The 17,047-nt window shown below is 42.2% G+C and overlaps 1 protein-coding gene across 1 annotated transcript in view; it reads left to right on the forward strand.

Annotated features, from left to right (window-relative positions):
• sv2ca (synaptic vesicle glycoprotein 2Ca) overlaps nt 1-17,047 on the forward strand; it is a 179,537-nt gene that overhangs the window by 33,036 nt on the left and 129,454 nt on the right. Inside the window, exon 2 of the mRNA XM_048595034.1 lies at nt 11,801-11,873. The gene's annotated coding sequence lies outside the window, so the exon portion shown is untranslated. The remainder of the gene's footprint in view (nt 1-11,800; nt 11,874-17,047) is intronic.

A 17,047-nucleotide genomic window follows, 5' to 3' on the forward strand; every position in this document is an offset into this window, starting at 1 on the left:
TCACTGGACCCGAAACATTAACTGTTTTTTCCTTCACAGATGCTGCCAGACCTGCTGAGCTTTTCTAGCAACTTTGTTTTTGTCCCTGATTTACAGCATCCGCAGTTCTTTTGGTTTTTAATAACAAAGGGATGCAGGAGCAGGGCAAAATGGAGTGATAACAAAACTAGGAACAAAATATAGAACTAAAGAAGATGTAAATGGGTTAATAGAATCATTTCTAACAGCTATCGATGAAAAAAGAGTGGGCTCTCGTTATTGTTGTGTAAGAGCTTTAAGAATCTGTAGTAAATTTGTGATGATGTCATGGACCTGCTCCTCACTTTGTATAAATAGCACAGTGTGGACAGAGTTAAGAAAAAAAAATGAAAGAAACACATGGAGAGAATAATCTTCTAATATGGAACAGGAAGGTTAGGGCTCGGTACATCTCTGAAGACCATGTATTGTAGTATTTAATCTTAATATGTGATAAACCATGTTATGATGTCACGCAGGTCTGAAGCCAGTTCTTGTTCTTGTCTTTTTTTTGGTCAGTGTCTGTCTTGAACCCTAACACATGGATGTGGGCATAAGTCCACACAACAAGAGTTAGGATTTGAAATTGTTGAATTCAGTATTGTGTCTAGAGACTCTAAAGAAACTTTTTTAGCAATGAGTTTATCAATAAGGCCCCTTGTTTGGATATGAAAATAGTGAATGTGAATCCTAGCTGCCTCTTCCTTTATTGACTTTTAACAAATTGCAACATCTGCCTGGTATGTGGGATGTTTTAGAATCTGTTTTATGCGTGAGAAATAAGCATAACACCTATATCACAGAAATTTTCAGAGATTGAACAGTCAAGCATTCCATTCAAACCTCTTAAACATATGAATGTTTATGAGAGGGATCAGTATATTTGAGGACTATTTCTCCTTCCCCATGAGCACACCCACGAAGTCCGCACAAAAATGATCAGTAATGTGAAGGTAGCCCTCCTGCTTGTAGACTGGTTGTTCCACTTAACTAGCGAACAAATGGTCTCATTCCTAATGCTGTTGATGATCTTGGAAAGCCATGTGGAGAACCCTGACTGCCTACCTGTGGGCTCTTTAAGGGAGGCCCCATCTAAGGCAACCTGTGATCCTGGACGGGCTTCCTGGTGTCAAATGGCTGCTCCAATGATTATAATCCACGCCCCAATCCTTACCAATGGCTACCTCCCTAGTACTTGCTGAGACATTTCTGATCCTAGTTTCCTCTTGTCACATATCACATAGGTGTGAGTAATGTTGGTTGGCAGCTGTTAGAGGTGGGCTTTTGTACCGTAAAGGTACATCTGCCTTAAAAGCATCCAGGGAGCTGTGAGATGTGCCTAAAATCTGGCTGCGCTCACCAAAATAGGCAAGGCTGGATTGCTGTTGCTCTTTAGGGCAACTGATTCAAACAAACAGCCAAAGAATAGTGGATGCTGGAAAGCAGAAACAAAAACAGAAATTGCTGGGAAAACTCAGCAGGTCTGGCAGCATCTGTGAGAAGAAAACAAGTTACTGCTTTGAGTCCAGCAACCCTTCTTCAGAACAAATTACACTTTGTCATCAAAGCTGGCCATACAAATGATACCTGTAATCCTGAATCGCAGAATTACCACTGTATGAATGGAAGACATTCAGCTCTTCATGTCTGTCCCAGTCAACATGACCATTTCACTTAGTGCCTCCACCACCATCTCAAGCAGTGTATCCCAGACCCTAAGCCCTCATTGCATAAAAAAGCTTTCCTTTGTATCACTTTTACTGCTTTCATTAATTACTTTAACATCCGTGCCCTTCTAATTTTCCATCCTCTCATGAGTGGGAACATTTTCTCCCTATTTACTCTGTTCACACCTTTCACAATGTTGAACATTTAAATCCGATCTCCTCTCAGTCTTTTTTCCAAGAAGAACAGTCGGTTTCTCCTGTTTATATTCAGAACTGAACATTTGCAATCATTCACATAAATGTCTTTTGCACTCTCTTCAATACCTTCACAGACTTCCAAAGGTGTGGCATGCAGAACTGTATACATTACTTCAGCTGATGCTGAGCTGTGTTTTATATCAATTCAACATAACGTCTTTGTTGCCCCTATTAGTAAAGCCTAGGAGATGGTAGGCTTTATTAACTGCCCTTCATCTTTAAGGACTTATGACTGAGTGTCATTTATTATCTCATTAGTATTGCTGTAGTATTCAGTGAGTTTTGCTCTGAGTCTAGAAACCACTATGAAATCTTCTACCCATTGTCCCTTGAACGATTGTTCCTTGACCAAAATTTACTTGATTTATTTTTCATTGACTGGCTGTTCCTGGAACATTTGTGGCACAACTGTCTGTTCCTTGAACAAATTTGGCATGACTGTTTGTGATTCAAGTAATTGTTTCTTGACTTTAACTAGCTTAACTCATTCTGACATTTGAAGAAAATTGAGGTCAGTTTTCATGTGAAAAATAATAATTCTTGATTATGGATTTGCCACCCTTTGTTTGTAGAATTGCTTAAGTATAACCTTAATCTTAAGAGGTAAACCTCCTGGACATGACATAGGTAGAAAAAGGACTGAGAATGTGAAAAACGAGTACAGGGAATTAGGTTGGAAGCTGAAGTCCAGGACAAACAGGGTAGTTATCTCTGGATTACTACCAGTGCCACGTGATAACGAAGTAAGAAATGGGGAGAGAGTGCAGCTAAACACGTGGCTACAGGGCTGGTGTAGGAGGGAGGGCTTCCATTATGTGGATAATTGGAGCACATTCTGGGGAAGGTGGGACCTGTACGGTAAGGACGGGTTGCACCTGAACCGGAAGGGCACAAATATCCTGGGAGGGAGGTTTGCTCGAGCTATACGGGATAGTTTGGCAGGGGATGGGGAACCGGATTTATAATTCAGAGGATGAGGTATTCAGCCTTCCAACAGACACAACAGGGATTGAGGTGGTTTATAAAGAAATGCGGTCGATGGAGCATAGTTGCGGACACTGAGATGGTTTGAGGTGTGTATACTTCAATGCAAGAAGTATCAGAAATAAAGTGGATGAACTTAGAGCATGGGTCGGTACTTGGAACTACGATGTTGTGGCCATTACAGAAACTTGGGTATCTCAGGGAGAGGAATGGATGTTGGAAGTTCCGGGATTTAGATGCTTTAAAAGAAATAGGGAGGGTGTAAAAAAAGGTGGGGGAGTGGCATTGCAAGTCAGGGTGAGTATAGCAGCTACTGAAAGGCAGTTCGAGAATGATATGTCTACAGAGTCAGTTTGGGTTGAGGTCAGGAACAAGAAAGGAGCAGTCACTTTGTTGGGGGTTTTTTACAGACCCCCTAATAGTTGCAGAGAAGTAGAGGAGCGGATTGGGAGGCAGATACTGGAAAAGTGCAGAAGTCACAGGGTTGTAGTCATGCGTGACTTCAACTTTCCAAATATTGATTGGAAACATTTTAGTTGTAATGGTTTAGATGGAGCAGATTTTGTCCAGTGCGTTCAGGAAGGATTCCTGACACAGTATGTAGATAGACCAACACGAGGAGAGGCGACTTTGGATTTGGTGCTTGGCAATGAACCGGGCCAAGTGTTAGACCTGTTGGTAGGAGAGCATTTTGGCGGTAGTGATCATAACTCTGTTTCTTTCACGATAGTCAAGGATAAGGATAGGTACATACGGCAGGGTAAAGTTTATAACTGGGGGAAGGGTAGTTACAATTCAGTTAGGCAAGAACTGGGTAACATAAATTGGGAACAGATGCTGTCAAGGAAGAGCATCACAGAAATGTGGAGATTGTTTAAGGAATGCATACTGCATGTGCTCGATATGTTTGTCCTTAGCAGGCAGGGAAGATGCGGTCGAGTGAGGGAGCCGTGGTTCTCGAGAGAGGTCGAACGACTGGTTAAGAGGAAGAAGGATGCTTATATAAGGCTTAGGAAAAGAGGAACGGAAAAGGCTCCAGAGGGATACAAGTTAGCCAGGAAGGAGCTGAAGAAAGGGCTTAGGAGAGCTATAAGGGGGCATGAGAAAACCTTGGCAGATAGGATCAAGGAAAATTCCAAGGCTTTTTACACGTATGTGCAGAACAAGAGAATGACCAGAGAAAGGGTAGGGCCGATCAAGGATTGTAAAGGGAATTTGTGCACAGAGCCTAAAGAGAATGGAGAGGTCCTTAATGAATACTTTTCGTCAGTATTCACAACTGAGAGGGACCTAGTTGTAGAGGAGGACGTTGTGAAACAGGCAGGTCAGCTGGAGGAGGTTGATGTTAGTAAAGAAGATGTGCTAGGAATTCTGAGGAAGTTGAAGATAGATAAGTACCCCGGGCCTGATGGGATTTATCCAAGGATTCTATGGGAAGCAAGGGATGAGATCGCAGGGCCTTTGGCGATGATCTTTTCATCCTCATTGTCCATGGGTATAGTGCCGGAAGATTGGAAAGAGGCAAACGTCATTCCCTTGTTCAAAAAAGGGAGCAGGGATAACCCGGAAATTACAGACCAGTTAGTCTTATGTCAGTGGTGGGAAAATTATTGGAAAGAGCTCTGAGAGGCAGGATTTATGATCACTTGGAAAGGTACAGTTTGATTCGTGATAGTCAGCATGGATTTGTGAGGGGTAGATCATGCCTCACAAACCTTATTGAATTCTTTGAAGAGGTGACCAAACACGTGGATGAAGGTAGAGCAGTGGATGTGGTATACATGGATTTAAGTAAGGCGTTTGATAAGGTTCCCCATGGTAGGCTCATGCAGAAGGTAAGGAGGCATGGGATAGGGGGAAATGTGGCAGATTGGATTCAGAATTGGCTGACCCTTAGAAGGCAAAGGGTGGTAGTGGACGGAAAATATTCAACATGGTGCTCTGTTACGAGTGGTGTACCACAAGGATCTGTTCTGGGTCCTCTTCTATTTGTGATTTTTGTAAATGATTTGGATGTAGGAATGGAAGGGTGGATTAGCAAGTTCGTGGACGATACGAAGGTGGGTCACGTTGTGGATAGTGCGGACGGCTGTTCTAGGTTACAAAGGGACATTGACAGGATGCAGAACTGGGCTGAGAAGTGGCAGATGGCGGTTAACCCTGAAAAGTGTGAGGTGATTCATTTTGGAAGGACAAACTTGAAAGCAGAATACAGGGTTAACGGAAAGATTCTTGGCAGTGTGGAGGAGCAGAGGGATCTTGGGGTTCATGTTCACAGTTCCCTGAAAGCTGCCACCCAGGTGGATAGAGTTGTTAAGAAGGTGTATGGTGTGTTAGCTTTCATTAATAGAGGGATTGAGTTCAAGAGTCGTGAAGTTATGCTCCAGCTATACAAAAGCCTGGTTCGGCCACATCTGGAGTATTGTGTCCAGTTCTGGTCACCTCATTACAGGAAAGATGTGGAAGCATTGGAAAAGGTGCAGAGGAGATTTACCAGGATGTTGCCTGGAATGGAGGGAAGGTCTAACGAGGAAAGGTTGAGAGAGCTAGGGCTTTTCTCTTTAGAACGATGAAGGATGAGAGGTGACTTGATAGAGGTGTACAAAATGATCAAAGGTATAGATAGAGTAGACAGCCAGAGACTTTTTCCTAGGGTGGAGGTAGCTTTTACAAGGGGACATAATTTTAAAGTGAAAGTATGTAGATATCGGGGAGACGTCAGAGGTAGGTTCTTTACTCAGAGAGTGGTAGGGGCGTGGAATGCATTGCCGGAGAGGGTGGTGGAGTCGGCCTCATTTAGGGGCATTTAACCGGCTATTAGATAGGCATATGGATGATAGTATAAGGTGGGGGTGGAGGTTAGATAGACCTTAGGTTTCGGGTAAAAGTTCAGCACAACATCGTGGGCCAAAGGGCCTGTACTGTGCTGTACTGTTCTATGTTCTAATGTAGTTGTATCCATTATCTTCTGATAATAATGGTAACACTCAGTATTGTATAACCTTAAAATTGATGAGTTGGTAACAGACATAGATATCTTCTTGTCAAAAATCTCAATAACCTATTTCCTCTCAGAATATTTATGTCTTCCCTTCTAATGTAAACTATTCCACCTCACTACCTTTTCCGTATGAGCAGCTGTTTAAACTTTTGTTGCTCTGTAACTGTCCTATTCCATCGTCTGAAAATAATTTACTGGTTTGCAGAATCTACTGTGCCTCTGAGGTTTCCTTGCATGCAGCATTGATGTTAGCTTTTGGTATGTGCTGACTGGTTTACTCTCTGTGTTGGCTCCACACTTGTAGCTTTATGATATTTGCATTCTAAGAACTGAATAGATTCTCCTGACCACCTATAATAAGGTTCATCATCTCTTTTTTTGTGGCTTCTGGACTTCTGCTTCACTCAGCATTTGAATAACTTGCTCTAGAATCAAATCTTTCTCTCACTCTAATGGATCTGACAGCACAATCCCTGTCATCACGCTAAGCAAGAACTTCATTGTGTTATGTGGCATGACCCCTGCGCTAAATAGGATTGATTTTGAACCAGGCCTTACAGATTAAAACTGGACATCCATGAGATGCTGTGGGACATCAGCCAGAGCAGAATTCAATCATAGCCTGTAACCTCATAGCCTAGCATTGCCTCCCATCTACCATTCCCATCAAGCCAAGGGATCAACTAGTTCAGTGAAGAGTGCAGAATGTCATTCCAGTATCTAAGAAATGAGGCACCTAGTGAATCTACAACACAGGACTTCTTGCACAGACTCTTCAATGCACAATTCATTGTGGGAATTGTCCAATGCATCGATGAAATCTAAGTTCTGCACTTTTTCCACAACCAGCTTTGAATGGTGGTAGATAATTAAATAACTAACATGAGGTGGGGGTTCCACAAATATCTCCATTTTCAAAAATGCGGGCACCTAGTACTGCAGGCAAAAGACAGTCTTCAGCTGGATGTGTCAAATGGATGTTCCATTTCGTCGTCCTCCTCAGTTCCCCAACATCACAAATGCCAATCTTCAGATAATTTGACTAATTCCGTGTGATATCAAGAAACAGTAGGAGATACTGGATACTACAAATGCTGTGGGCCCTGACAACATTTCAACTATAATACTAAGGACTTGAGCATTGGAACTAGCTGCACCCCTATCCAAGCTGTTCCAGAACAATTACAACACTGGCATCTAGCCAATAATGTGTAAAATTGTCCAGGTATGTTCTGTGTAAAATAAATACAATAAATCCAATCTGACTAATTATCACCCCATCGGCCTCCTTTTGATCATCAGCAAAGTGATGGAAGATGTGCTATCTAGCAACATTTACACAGCAATAACCCATGTCACTAACACTCAGTTTCAGTCCCATCAGGGCCACTCGGCTCCTACCCTTTATTGCAATCTTGGTTTAAACATGGACAAAAGAACTGAACTTGGGAGGGCAGTTTAGAGTGAGTGCCTTTGATATTAAGGCAGCATTTGACTAACTATGCCCTCAAGGGAGCCTAGCAAGACTTCAGTCAATGGGAATCAGGTGAAAAACTCTGCTGGTTCAAGTTATACCTAGTGCAATGGAAAATAGTAGTAGTAGTAGTTGTTGTTGTTGTTGGAAGGAAACCGCTTCAAATCCTGAATTCCTCAGGATATCATAGAACCCCTACAGTGTGGAAGCAGGCCATTTGGCTCATTGAGTCCACAGTGGCCCTCTGAACAGCAGCCTAGGTGCAACGATATTCAGCTGCTTCATCAATGGCTTTCCCTCCATCATCAAAGATGAATGCACAATGTTCCATATTATTTTTGACTCCTTAGATACTGAAGCAGTCATGTCAGTATGCACCAATACCTGGACAACATTGAGCCTTGGGCCGATAGGTGACAAATTTACATTTGTACCATACAAGTGCCAGCAATGACCATCTCCAGATTGGGAGAACTGTTTCCTCTTGACATTCAATGGCATTATGATTGCTGAATCCACCACTACCAAGTATCGTAGGGGTTGCCATTGAGCAGAAACTGAGTTGAATCAGCCATATAAATACTGTGGGTATAAGAGTGGGTTCAAGGCTAGAAATTCTAGGGAGCGTCTCCTGGACCTCAACTATTTTTAATGGCTCCATCTTCAAGTGCCATTTGTCTTCCTTTTAAATCTATTTTCATCACCTCTCCCTCAAAGAAAAACTCTTTGTATTTCTTCATTCTTGCAAACCAGTGCCCCATCTCCAGCCTTCCTTCCTGTCTGAAGTTCTTGCCTCCTGATTCTACACTCAGCTTTCCTAGAGCTCCATTTTCAATTCTCACCAGCTTTTCAGACAGAACCTAAATGGTTCTTATTAAAGTCAGAATTGACATCTGTGTGATTCTGACAAAAGTAAATGTTTGCTTCTCCTTCCTTACTGGGCTGCAGCCTTTGATGCAGCTGATACTCCTTCCTCATTCAATGTGTCTCTACTGTTAACCAGCTGGGTGCACGGCCCTCACTTAGTTCCATTCCTATCGAGGCAGAGTATCGTTTGTGATGGTTTTACTTCCCACTCCTGTACCTTTTTACCTCTGGCAATCCTAGATAGGATAAATCCATTTATCTTTCTTAATTCTAGTCATGATGCTGCCCACCAGCAACACCATCCAAGAATACCACCTTCGTTTTCACATGTAATCTAATTCATCTAACTCTATCGCACCTTTCTTGACTATTGCACTGTTACTGAATTGTCAGACTACTTACTTAATGACCAGTAGTGGATGTGCAGAAATTTCCTCCAACTAAATTAGGAACACTGAAGCTATCACCTTCGACCCCAAAATTCAAAATCCATTCCATAGTGACTAACTCTATCTCTCTCCTTGGCAGCAGTCTGAAACTAAACTGGTCAGTTCGTAACTGTGGTATAACATTCAGGCCAAACATAAGCTTTTGATGTAAGATTCATGCTTTCATTTAGGCTGCCTATTGGATCTTGGAGGAAGCTTGTATCAGCTTCAAAATTGACACCTACCTCTATTAAACCTCCTCCAACAATAAAACAGCACATCCAAGATACCCTTATCAATAGGAAAATTCTAGTGTATGGTCCTGAGAACATTTTACGTTTTTCTCACCACTCAGCAAAATTGGCACCAACAGTTATAAGGGAAAAAACCCCCAGCTAGTTAAGGGAAGTAGCCCTTTAAATGATACTACAATCCTTATTCACAAGTCACTTGCAGACTCTGCATTCCGTGTACATGAGTACGTGTGGCAATTAAGTGCTTTAGGTGTGTGAAGTCTTGCCCTGAACTTTACATTCTGATTTTAAAACAATTAATGTGCATGTTGCCAATTGTTATGGACTTCCGTTTTCAATTTGATGTGTGGTTTGTAATAGTTTAACAGTTGAAAAGCAAGTCTCGGAGGCTGAGGCAGTGTAGTAGCTCCCCGGAGACCCTGGAGCTGTCCAGCGTGCTGAAATTCAACATCTGTTAAAAACAAGGCAGCCAATTCCTTTGGGTGTAAAGGAGATCTTCAATTAGAAATGAAACAAACTAGTGTTACACTTTGTGTTTTTAATCCTGCATACCTTATACAATGCTGTTTTAGATATAGTCCAATAGAGATAATTATATTGTCATTAGTAAGCCATAGATAACAGTAATTAAAAAGTACAACATAGATTAAGGACATTTTACCTATACAGCTGTAGAATAGATTAAATTAAAAATTTTGGCATTCACTGCAAGTAATTGGCCCTGTCACTCAATTTTTCCCATTGGACTGTTTTAACTTTGATAGTGTTATTCCCAGATAGGCATTTAAAGTGTTTTTTAATCATTGTTTTTAGTACAGAGGAGCGTCCTATCTTAAAACTGACTTTGGGAGCCCTACAACAAACAGGTGGCTTTCCACAGTTCTATCAGACAAGCTGATAATGTGCTACATTAATATAAGTATATCACCGGTTTATAAGAAAATTCCACTAACTGTGTCTGGTGTATTTTCAATGTTTCCAAAGTATAGTTTCATCCAGTTACTCTGGTATGACACCTATTGGATTTTAAAAAAAGCTACACAGATTATGGAATGGGAGTAGACAAATTTACACTGGTAAGATTCAATGAAGAGTTGACAAACAGCTGTTCTTTGGTGCATTTGGTGTAATATGGAATACCCTGTGATTGTTTGAGAAACATTTGATGCCATTTGGCAATGACTTGAGGAGGTTCCTATCGGGAAATATAATGCCACCTCTTCCATGACACTGTTTTACTGCAATAGGCAATTGTGTAGAAATAGCATGCCAAACTGGCCTGATTCAAACCTCTTTCTCTCATCAACTCCTCTGCCAGATTTCAAAACATGACATAATTTAACCAGTAGGCATGGCATGTATTTGAACCTATAACATGCAGGTTGTCATGATCAACAATTTGTTGTTTAATTCATTTGTGGGATGTGGGTGTTGCTGGCTGGCCAGGATTTATTGCCTGTCCCTAATTGCCCCTGAGAATGTGGTAGTGAGCTGCATTCTTCAACCCACAGCAGGTGGACTGCAGTGGTTCACCAAAAATGTCATTAGGAATGGAATTCCAGGATTTTGACCCAGTGACAGTGAAGGATTTTGACCCAGTGACAAGTCAGGATGATGAGTGACTTGGAGGGGATCATACAGGTGTTGGTGTTCCCACATATCTGCTGCCTTTGTCCTTCTAAATGGAAGTGGTCATGTGTTTGGAAGATGCTCTCTGAGGGTCTTTGGTAAATTTCTGCAGTGTATCTTGTAGATAGTGCACACTGCTGCAACTGAGCATTGATGGTAGAGGGAGAGGATGCTTGTGAGTGCGGTGCCAATCAAGTGGACTGCTTTGTCCTGGATGGTGTCAAGCTTCTTGAGTGTTGTTAGAGCTACACCCATCCAGGCAAGTGAGGAGTATTCCATCATGCTGCTGACTTGTGCCTTGTGGACAGGGCAAAGGGAGTCAAGAAGTGAGTTACTCGCTGATTCCTAGCCTCTGACCTGCTCTTCTAACCACTTTATTTATGTGGCTAGTCCAGTTCTGCTTTGGCCAATGATAACCCCCTAGGATGTTGATAGTGGGGAAATCATGCCAGGCTAACAAAATCACATCTTAGTGTAATTTAATAAATCAATACCTAAAAGACCACAACATTTCAAACAGAGATAGTAAGAACTGCAGATGCTGGAGTCAGAGATAACACAGTGTGGAGCTGGAGCAGCACAGCAGGCCAGGCAGCATCAGGGGAGCAGGAAAGTTGATGTTTCGTGTCAGGGCCATTTCTGAAGAAGGGTGCCGACCCGAAACAACAACATTTCAAACAGTTCATTCTTTTCATTGTATGGCAACAAGTAATTGGGGCACAGTTTGATGATAGCTGGAACTTCTGTTATTTCCAATATCCACATTTTTCCTAAGTTTCCTGTAAGTTTTGATTTTATAAACTACTTTTAGTCTTTGAAATATTGCAGGGACCTCAAATCTGAAAGAGTTGTAAATTTCTTTGAATAGTGGCAGAAAAAGCATTTCTTATTCAATTTATTCCACAGGTGTCATGGATATTTTTTCTGAAGTCATTTTTGTTCCTTTTTTTAACATTTCTGCTTATGTTGAAAAATAGATCCAAATGGTCCAATTCACTAGCAGAATTCAAATTCCATTGGAAATCAAATATTATCTGTGAAGATAAGAAATTCTCCTAAGTGTAATTTTAGTTTAAAAAGGTTGCTTTGTGGAAAAATCCCGGGAAGTGTTGACTATGAAGACAAGATAATTCAACTTTACTCACATTTCCTCAAAATGTAGAGTTTTTTGGGGGAAGTATAAATATAACACTCTGAATGCTTTTCTTTTCTCCCACCAGACTCTCCAGTCAATCAATAGACTTCTGCTGCTTCTCCTCTCACTACCTAGTTGATTGTCTCCTTTACCTCCAGGTATGCTATTTCAATTCTTACTTCTGAATTTCAATTCAGATCATGATTGGGAAATAGTTTGCAAAAAAAAATCCAACAATAGGAAAATACCAGATATTTCAATTTATTACTAATATCTGTTTAATGATAACTAAATTATTATTGTTACATTTATCTTCCCAAATATTACATATTAAATATAGATAAAGTAAGGTTTTTTTAATTCATTCATGATATACGGTGTCATTGGCAGGACGAGCATTTATTGCCCATCCCTTCTTGCCCATGAGAAGGTGATGATAAACTGCATTCTTGAATTGCTGCAGTCCATATTGTGTAGTTATACCCACAGCATTGTTAGGGAGGAAGATTCATGACTTTAATCCAGTGACTTTGAAGGTATGGTGATATAGTGCCAATTACGGATGGTGAGTGGCTTCGATGGGAGCTTGCAAGTGATGGTGTCCCTATATTTTGTTTACTGTTCGTCTTCTATATGATAGTATTCATGGGTCTAGAAAGTGCTGTTTAAGGATCCTTTGTGATCTTTGTAGTGTAACTTGCATCTTGTTGGCAAAACTCAGTAGGCCTGGCAGCATCTGTGGGGAGGAAGCACAGTTAATGTTTTGAGTCTGGTGACTCTTCAGCAGAACTGATAGCGACTAGGAAAATGTGATATTTATGCAGGCCTGAATTTTTTCTATCCACCCTCAACAAACTCTGCCTTGCTGAGCTCGTCCTCACTTTGAACAACTTCTCCTTTAGCTCATCCCATTTTCTTCAGGTCAAAGGTATGGCCATGGGTACCTGGCATGGGCACCAGTTATGCCTGTCTCTTTGTAGGATACATGGAATGTTCCTTGTTCTGGTCCTACTCCAGCGCCCATCCAAATTCTTTCTCCAGTACCTCAATGACATCATCACTGCTACTTCCCTCTCTCACCTGGAATTGGAAATGTTTATCAATTTCACTTCCAATTATCACCTGGCTTTCACCTTTACCTGATCCATTATTGACTCCTCCCTTCCCTTCTCGACATCTCTGTTTCCATTTCTGGGGATAGGCTGGCCACTGATATCCATCGAGTATCACAGTTACCTGGATTGTACATCCTCACATCCTGCTTCTGTAAAGACTCTCTTCCATTCTCCCAGTTCCTCCATTGTGTCTGTCCCAATGATGCCACCTTCAGCAGGGTGAGATGTGAGACTCTGAAACATTCACCTCTTTCATCAACCAAGTATTCCCCAGCACTACGGTTGACAGAACCCTTAACAGTGTCCGACTTATCTCTTACACTTCAGTCATCACTCCATCTCTTCCCTCTCACAACAGTAATAGTGTTCCCCGGTCCTCACTTACTATCCCACCAGCCTCCACATCCAAAGGATCATAGCTACTTTTTAGTTCACCTCCAGCACCTTGCCATTACCAAATATATTTTCCCCTCTTGTCTGCAAGGATTATTCCCTCCGGGACACCCTGGCCCACTTCTCCGCCTCTTCGAACACCCCCCACATATCCATGCAATCATTTACTTCCTCCCTTCTCACTATCCAAGGCCCCAGACATACCTTCCAAGTGAAGCAGAGATTTATCTGCACTTCACTCAATCTAGTCCACTGTATTCACTACTCACAATGTGATCTCCTCTACAGACTGAATGACCGCTTTGCAGAACACCTACATGCTGTCTGTAAAAATAACCCCGAGGTTCCAGTTACCTGCTGCACCAACACATCAAAACACCACTGGGTTTCCTGGCCAACATTTCTCTCTCGGGCCTGCTGCAGTGTCCCAGTGAGCCTCAGTACAAGCTGGAAGAACAACATCTCATTTTCAGCTCGGGGATCCTGCAGTCTCTAGGATCAACATTGAGTTCAATAACTTTAGAGCCTGACTTCATCCTTCCATGTTTTTTTACCCACCCCCACACCCTGGTCCTGTTATGACATGGAAGGCTTTCAGCACAACCTGCCCATTCTCTCCTCCTCTCAGCTCTCATTATCACAGCTTCTTTCCTGTCTTGGCTTACTGTCAATAATCTCCTCATTTACCTCCTTCTTCATTTCCCTCTGGGCTCTGTCTCCACTTAGCTGCTCACCTCTCTCCAAACACCCCGAACCTTGTCTTCAGCATAATTACCACCCTTTCTGAACTGTCATTAGTTCTGATGAAGACTCACTGGACTTGAAATATTCGCTCGGTTTCTCTCCCCATAGAAGCTGCCAGACCTGCTGAGTTTTGCCAGCATTCTTTTGGTTTCAAACCTCCAGAATCTGCAGTTCTTTGTTTTATACAATTGTAGATGATACACACTGGTGTTACTAAGTATCAGTGGTGGATGTCTGTGGATATGGTGCCAATTAAACAAGTGCTTTGTCCTGGATGGTGTCAAGCACCTTGAGTATTGTTGGAGCTGCAGTCATCCAGGCAAGTAGTGAGTATTCCATCACACTCCTGACTTCTGCCACATAGATGATGACCAGGCCTTGGGAAGTCATGAAGCGTGTAACTCACAGCAGGTTTCTTACCCTTTGACCTGCTCATGTTGCTACTCTATTTGTATGGTTAGTCCAGTTGAGTTTTTGGCCAATGCTAAGCACCATGTGTTAATAATAGGAAATTCAGCAATGGTGATGCCATTGAATGTCAAGGTACAATGATTAGATTCTCTCGTTGGAGAGAATGCCTGGCATTTGTCTGTCGTGTTACTTATTGCTAGTTATCAGTTCAATCTTTTTTGTAGAGTCTTGTTGCACTTGGACATTGATTGACTCACTAACTGAGGAGCTGTAAATGGTGCTAAACAGTTTGCATGCCATCAGCAAACATCCTCACTTTTGACCCTATACAGTAATGGAGGAGGTTATTATAAATGTTTAAGCCAATGAACTCTTGTGGAGATATCCTAGGGCTGGGATAACCGATTTCCATCAACTAGAACTAGTTTTCTTTGTGCTGGGTATGGCCCAAACCAATGGAGAGCTTTCCCCTCACTCCCATTGATTCCAGTTTTGCTAGGGCTCCTTGATGCCACACTCAGTCAAATGCAACTTTGGTCTTAAGGGCAGTCTCTCTCACCTCACCTCCAGAATTCAGCTGTTTTGTCCATGTTTAAACCAAGGATGTAATGAGGTTAGGAGCTGAATGTCAATGTGCAGATTGTTGCTAAACAAGTGTTGCTTGGTAGTTCTGTAGATGATTGCTTCCATCATTTTACCGATGATCGAAATTAGACTGATGTGGTGTTAATTGGCTGGGTTGGATTTATCAACTTTTGTGTACCAGACATACTGAGGCAATTTTCCACATTTCATAGAACCCTTACTGTGTGGAAACAGGCCCTTCAAGCCAGCAACTCCACACTGACCCTCAGAGCATCCCACCTAGACCCACCCTGCAAAACTCATCTAATCTACACATCTTTGAACACTACCGGCAATTTAGTATGGCCAATCCACCTAAACTGCACATCTTTGGGCTGTGGGAGGAAGCCAGAGACACAGGGAGAACATGCAAACTCCACACAGACAGTCGCCTGAGGGTGGAATCGAACCCGGGTCCCTGGCGCTGTGAGGCAGCAGTGCTAACCACCGAGCCACTGTGCCACCCATCTCTGGGTGGATATTCATGTTGCAGTTGTAGTGGAGCACCTTGGTTAGGGACGCAGCACGTTCTGGAGGACATGTCTTCATTACTATTGCTAGAATATTTTAGGACTCAAAGCCTATGCAGTATTCAGTGCCGTCAGCCATTTCTTGATATCACATGGAGTGTATTGAATTAGCAGAAGACTGGCATCTGTGATGCTGGGGATCTTCAGAGAAGGTGAAGATGTATCATATACCCATAAATTCTGGCTGAAGATTGTTGCTAATGCTTCAGCCTTATTTTTTGCACAGATCTGCTGGGCTCCTCCATCATTGAGGATAATATTATTTGTGCAGTTTCCTCATCCAATGAGGTGTTTAAATGTCTTCCATCATTCATGACTGGATGTGGTAGGATTGCAGAGCTTAGATCTGATCTGTTGGTTGCAAAATTGCTTAGCCCTGTGATTACCTGATATTTATGCTGCTTGGTGTGCAAGGAGTACTGTGTTGTAACATTCCCAGGTTCACACTGCATTTCAAGGTGTGCCTGGTGCTGCTCCTGGCATGCCTCCTGTACTTTTCAAAAATGCATGTATTAAGTAAATTAATGTTAATGAATCTCCAACAGGAAAGAGCCTAATCACTTCCCCTAAGCATTCAATAAGGCATTATTGTTGTTAAATTTACTGCAACATAGAACTGTACAGCACAGGAACAGCCCATGATGTTTTGCTGCACATGATGCCAAATTAAACAAATCCCTTCTGCCTGCCCTTGGTCCATCTCTGCTCATTTCTTGCATATTCATGTGCTTATCTAAAAGTCTCCTAAATGCCCCTATCATATCTGCTTCCACCACAACCCATGGCAGCACGTTTCACACTCCTACCACTCTCTGTGTAAAAGACTTGCCCCTCCTGTAATGTGGCGACTAGAATTGAATGCAATACTCTAAGTGCGGCCTAACCAAAGTCTTATAAAGCTGCAACATGACATCCTGACTCATGTACTCAGTTCCAGGACCAATAAAAGCAAGCGTGCCATACACCTTCTTCACTACTGTATTAACTTGTGTGGCCACTTTCAGGGAGCTAATGACTTGAACTCCAAGATTCTTCTGTACATCAATGCTGTTCAGGGTCCTGCCATTGACTGTGTAATTTTCCTTAACATTTGATCCCCCAAAGTGCAACACCTCACACTTACACAGATTATACTTCATCTGCCATTTCTTTGCCCGTATCTGCAACTGATCTATATCCTGCTGTATCCTTTGACAACCTTCTACACTATCCACAACTCCATCGATCTTTGTATCGTCTGCAAATTTACCAACTCACCCAGCTACATTTTCATCCAAGTCATTTATATATATCACAAACAACAGAGGCCCCAGAATGGTTCCCTGTGGAACACCACTAGTCCCGGACCTCCAGCCTGGAAAACAACCTTCAGCCATTACCCTCTGCCTTGTATGGGCAAGCCAGTTCTGAATCCATACAGCCAAGTCACCGTGGATCCCATGAATCTTAATCTTCTGGATGAGCCTACCATGAGGGACTTTGTCAAAGGCCTTACTAAAATCTATGTAAATAACA

Source organism: Rhincodon typus, chromosome 3 (assembly GCF_021869965.1).
Source record: "Rhincodon typus isolate 14 chromosome 3, sRhiTyp1.1, whole genome shotgun sequence".
Classification (NCBI taxonomy): domain Eukaryota; kingdom Metazoa; phylum Chordata; class Chondrichthyes; order Orectolobiformes; family Rhincodontidae; genus Rhincodon; species Rhincodon typus.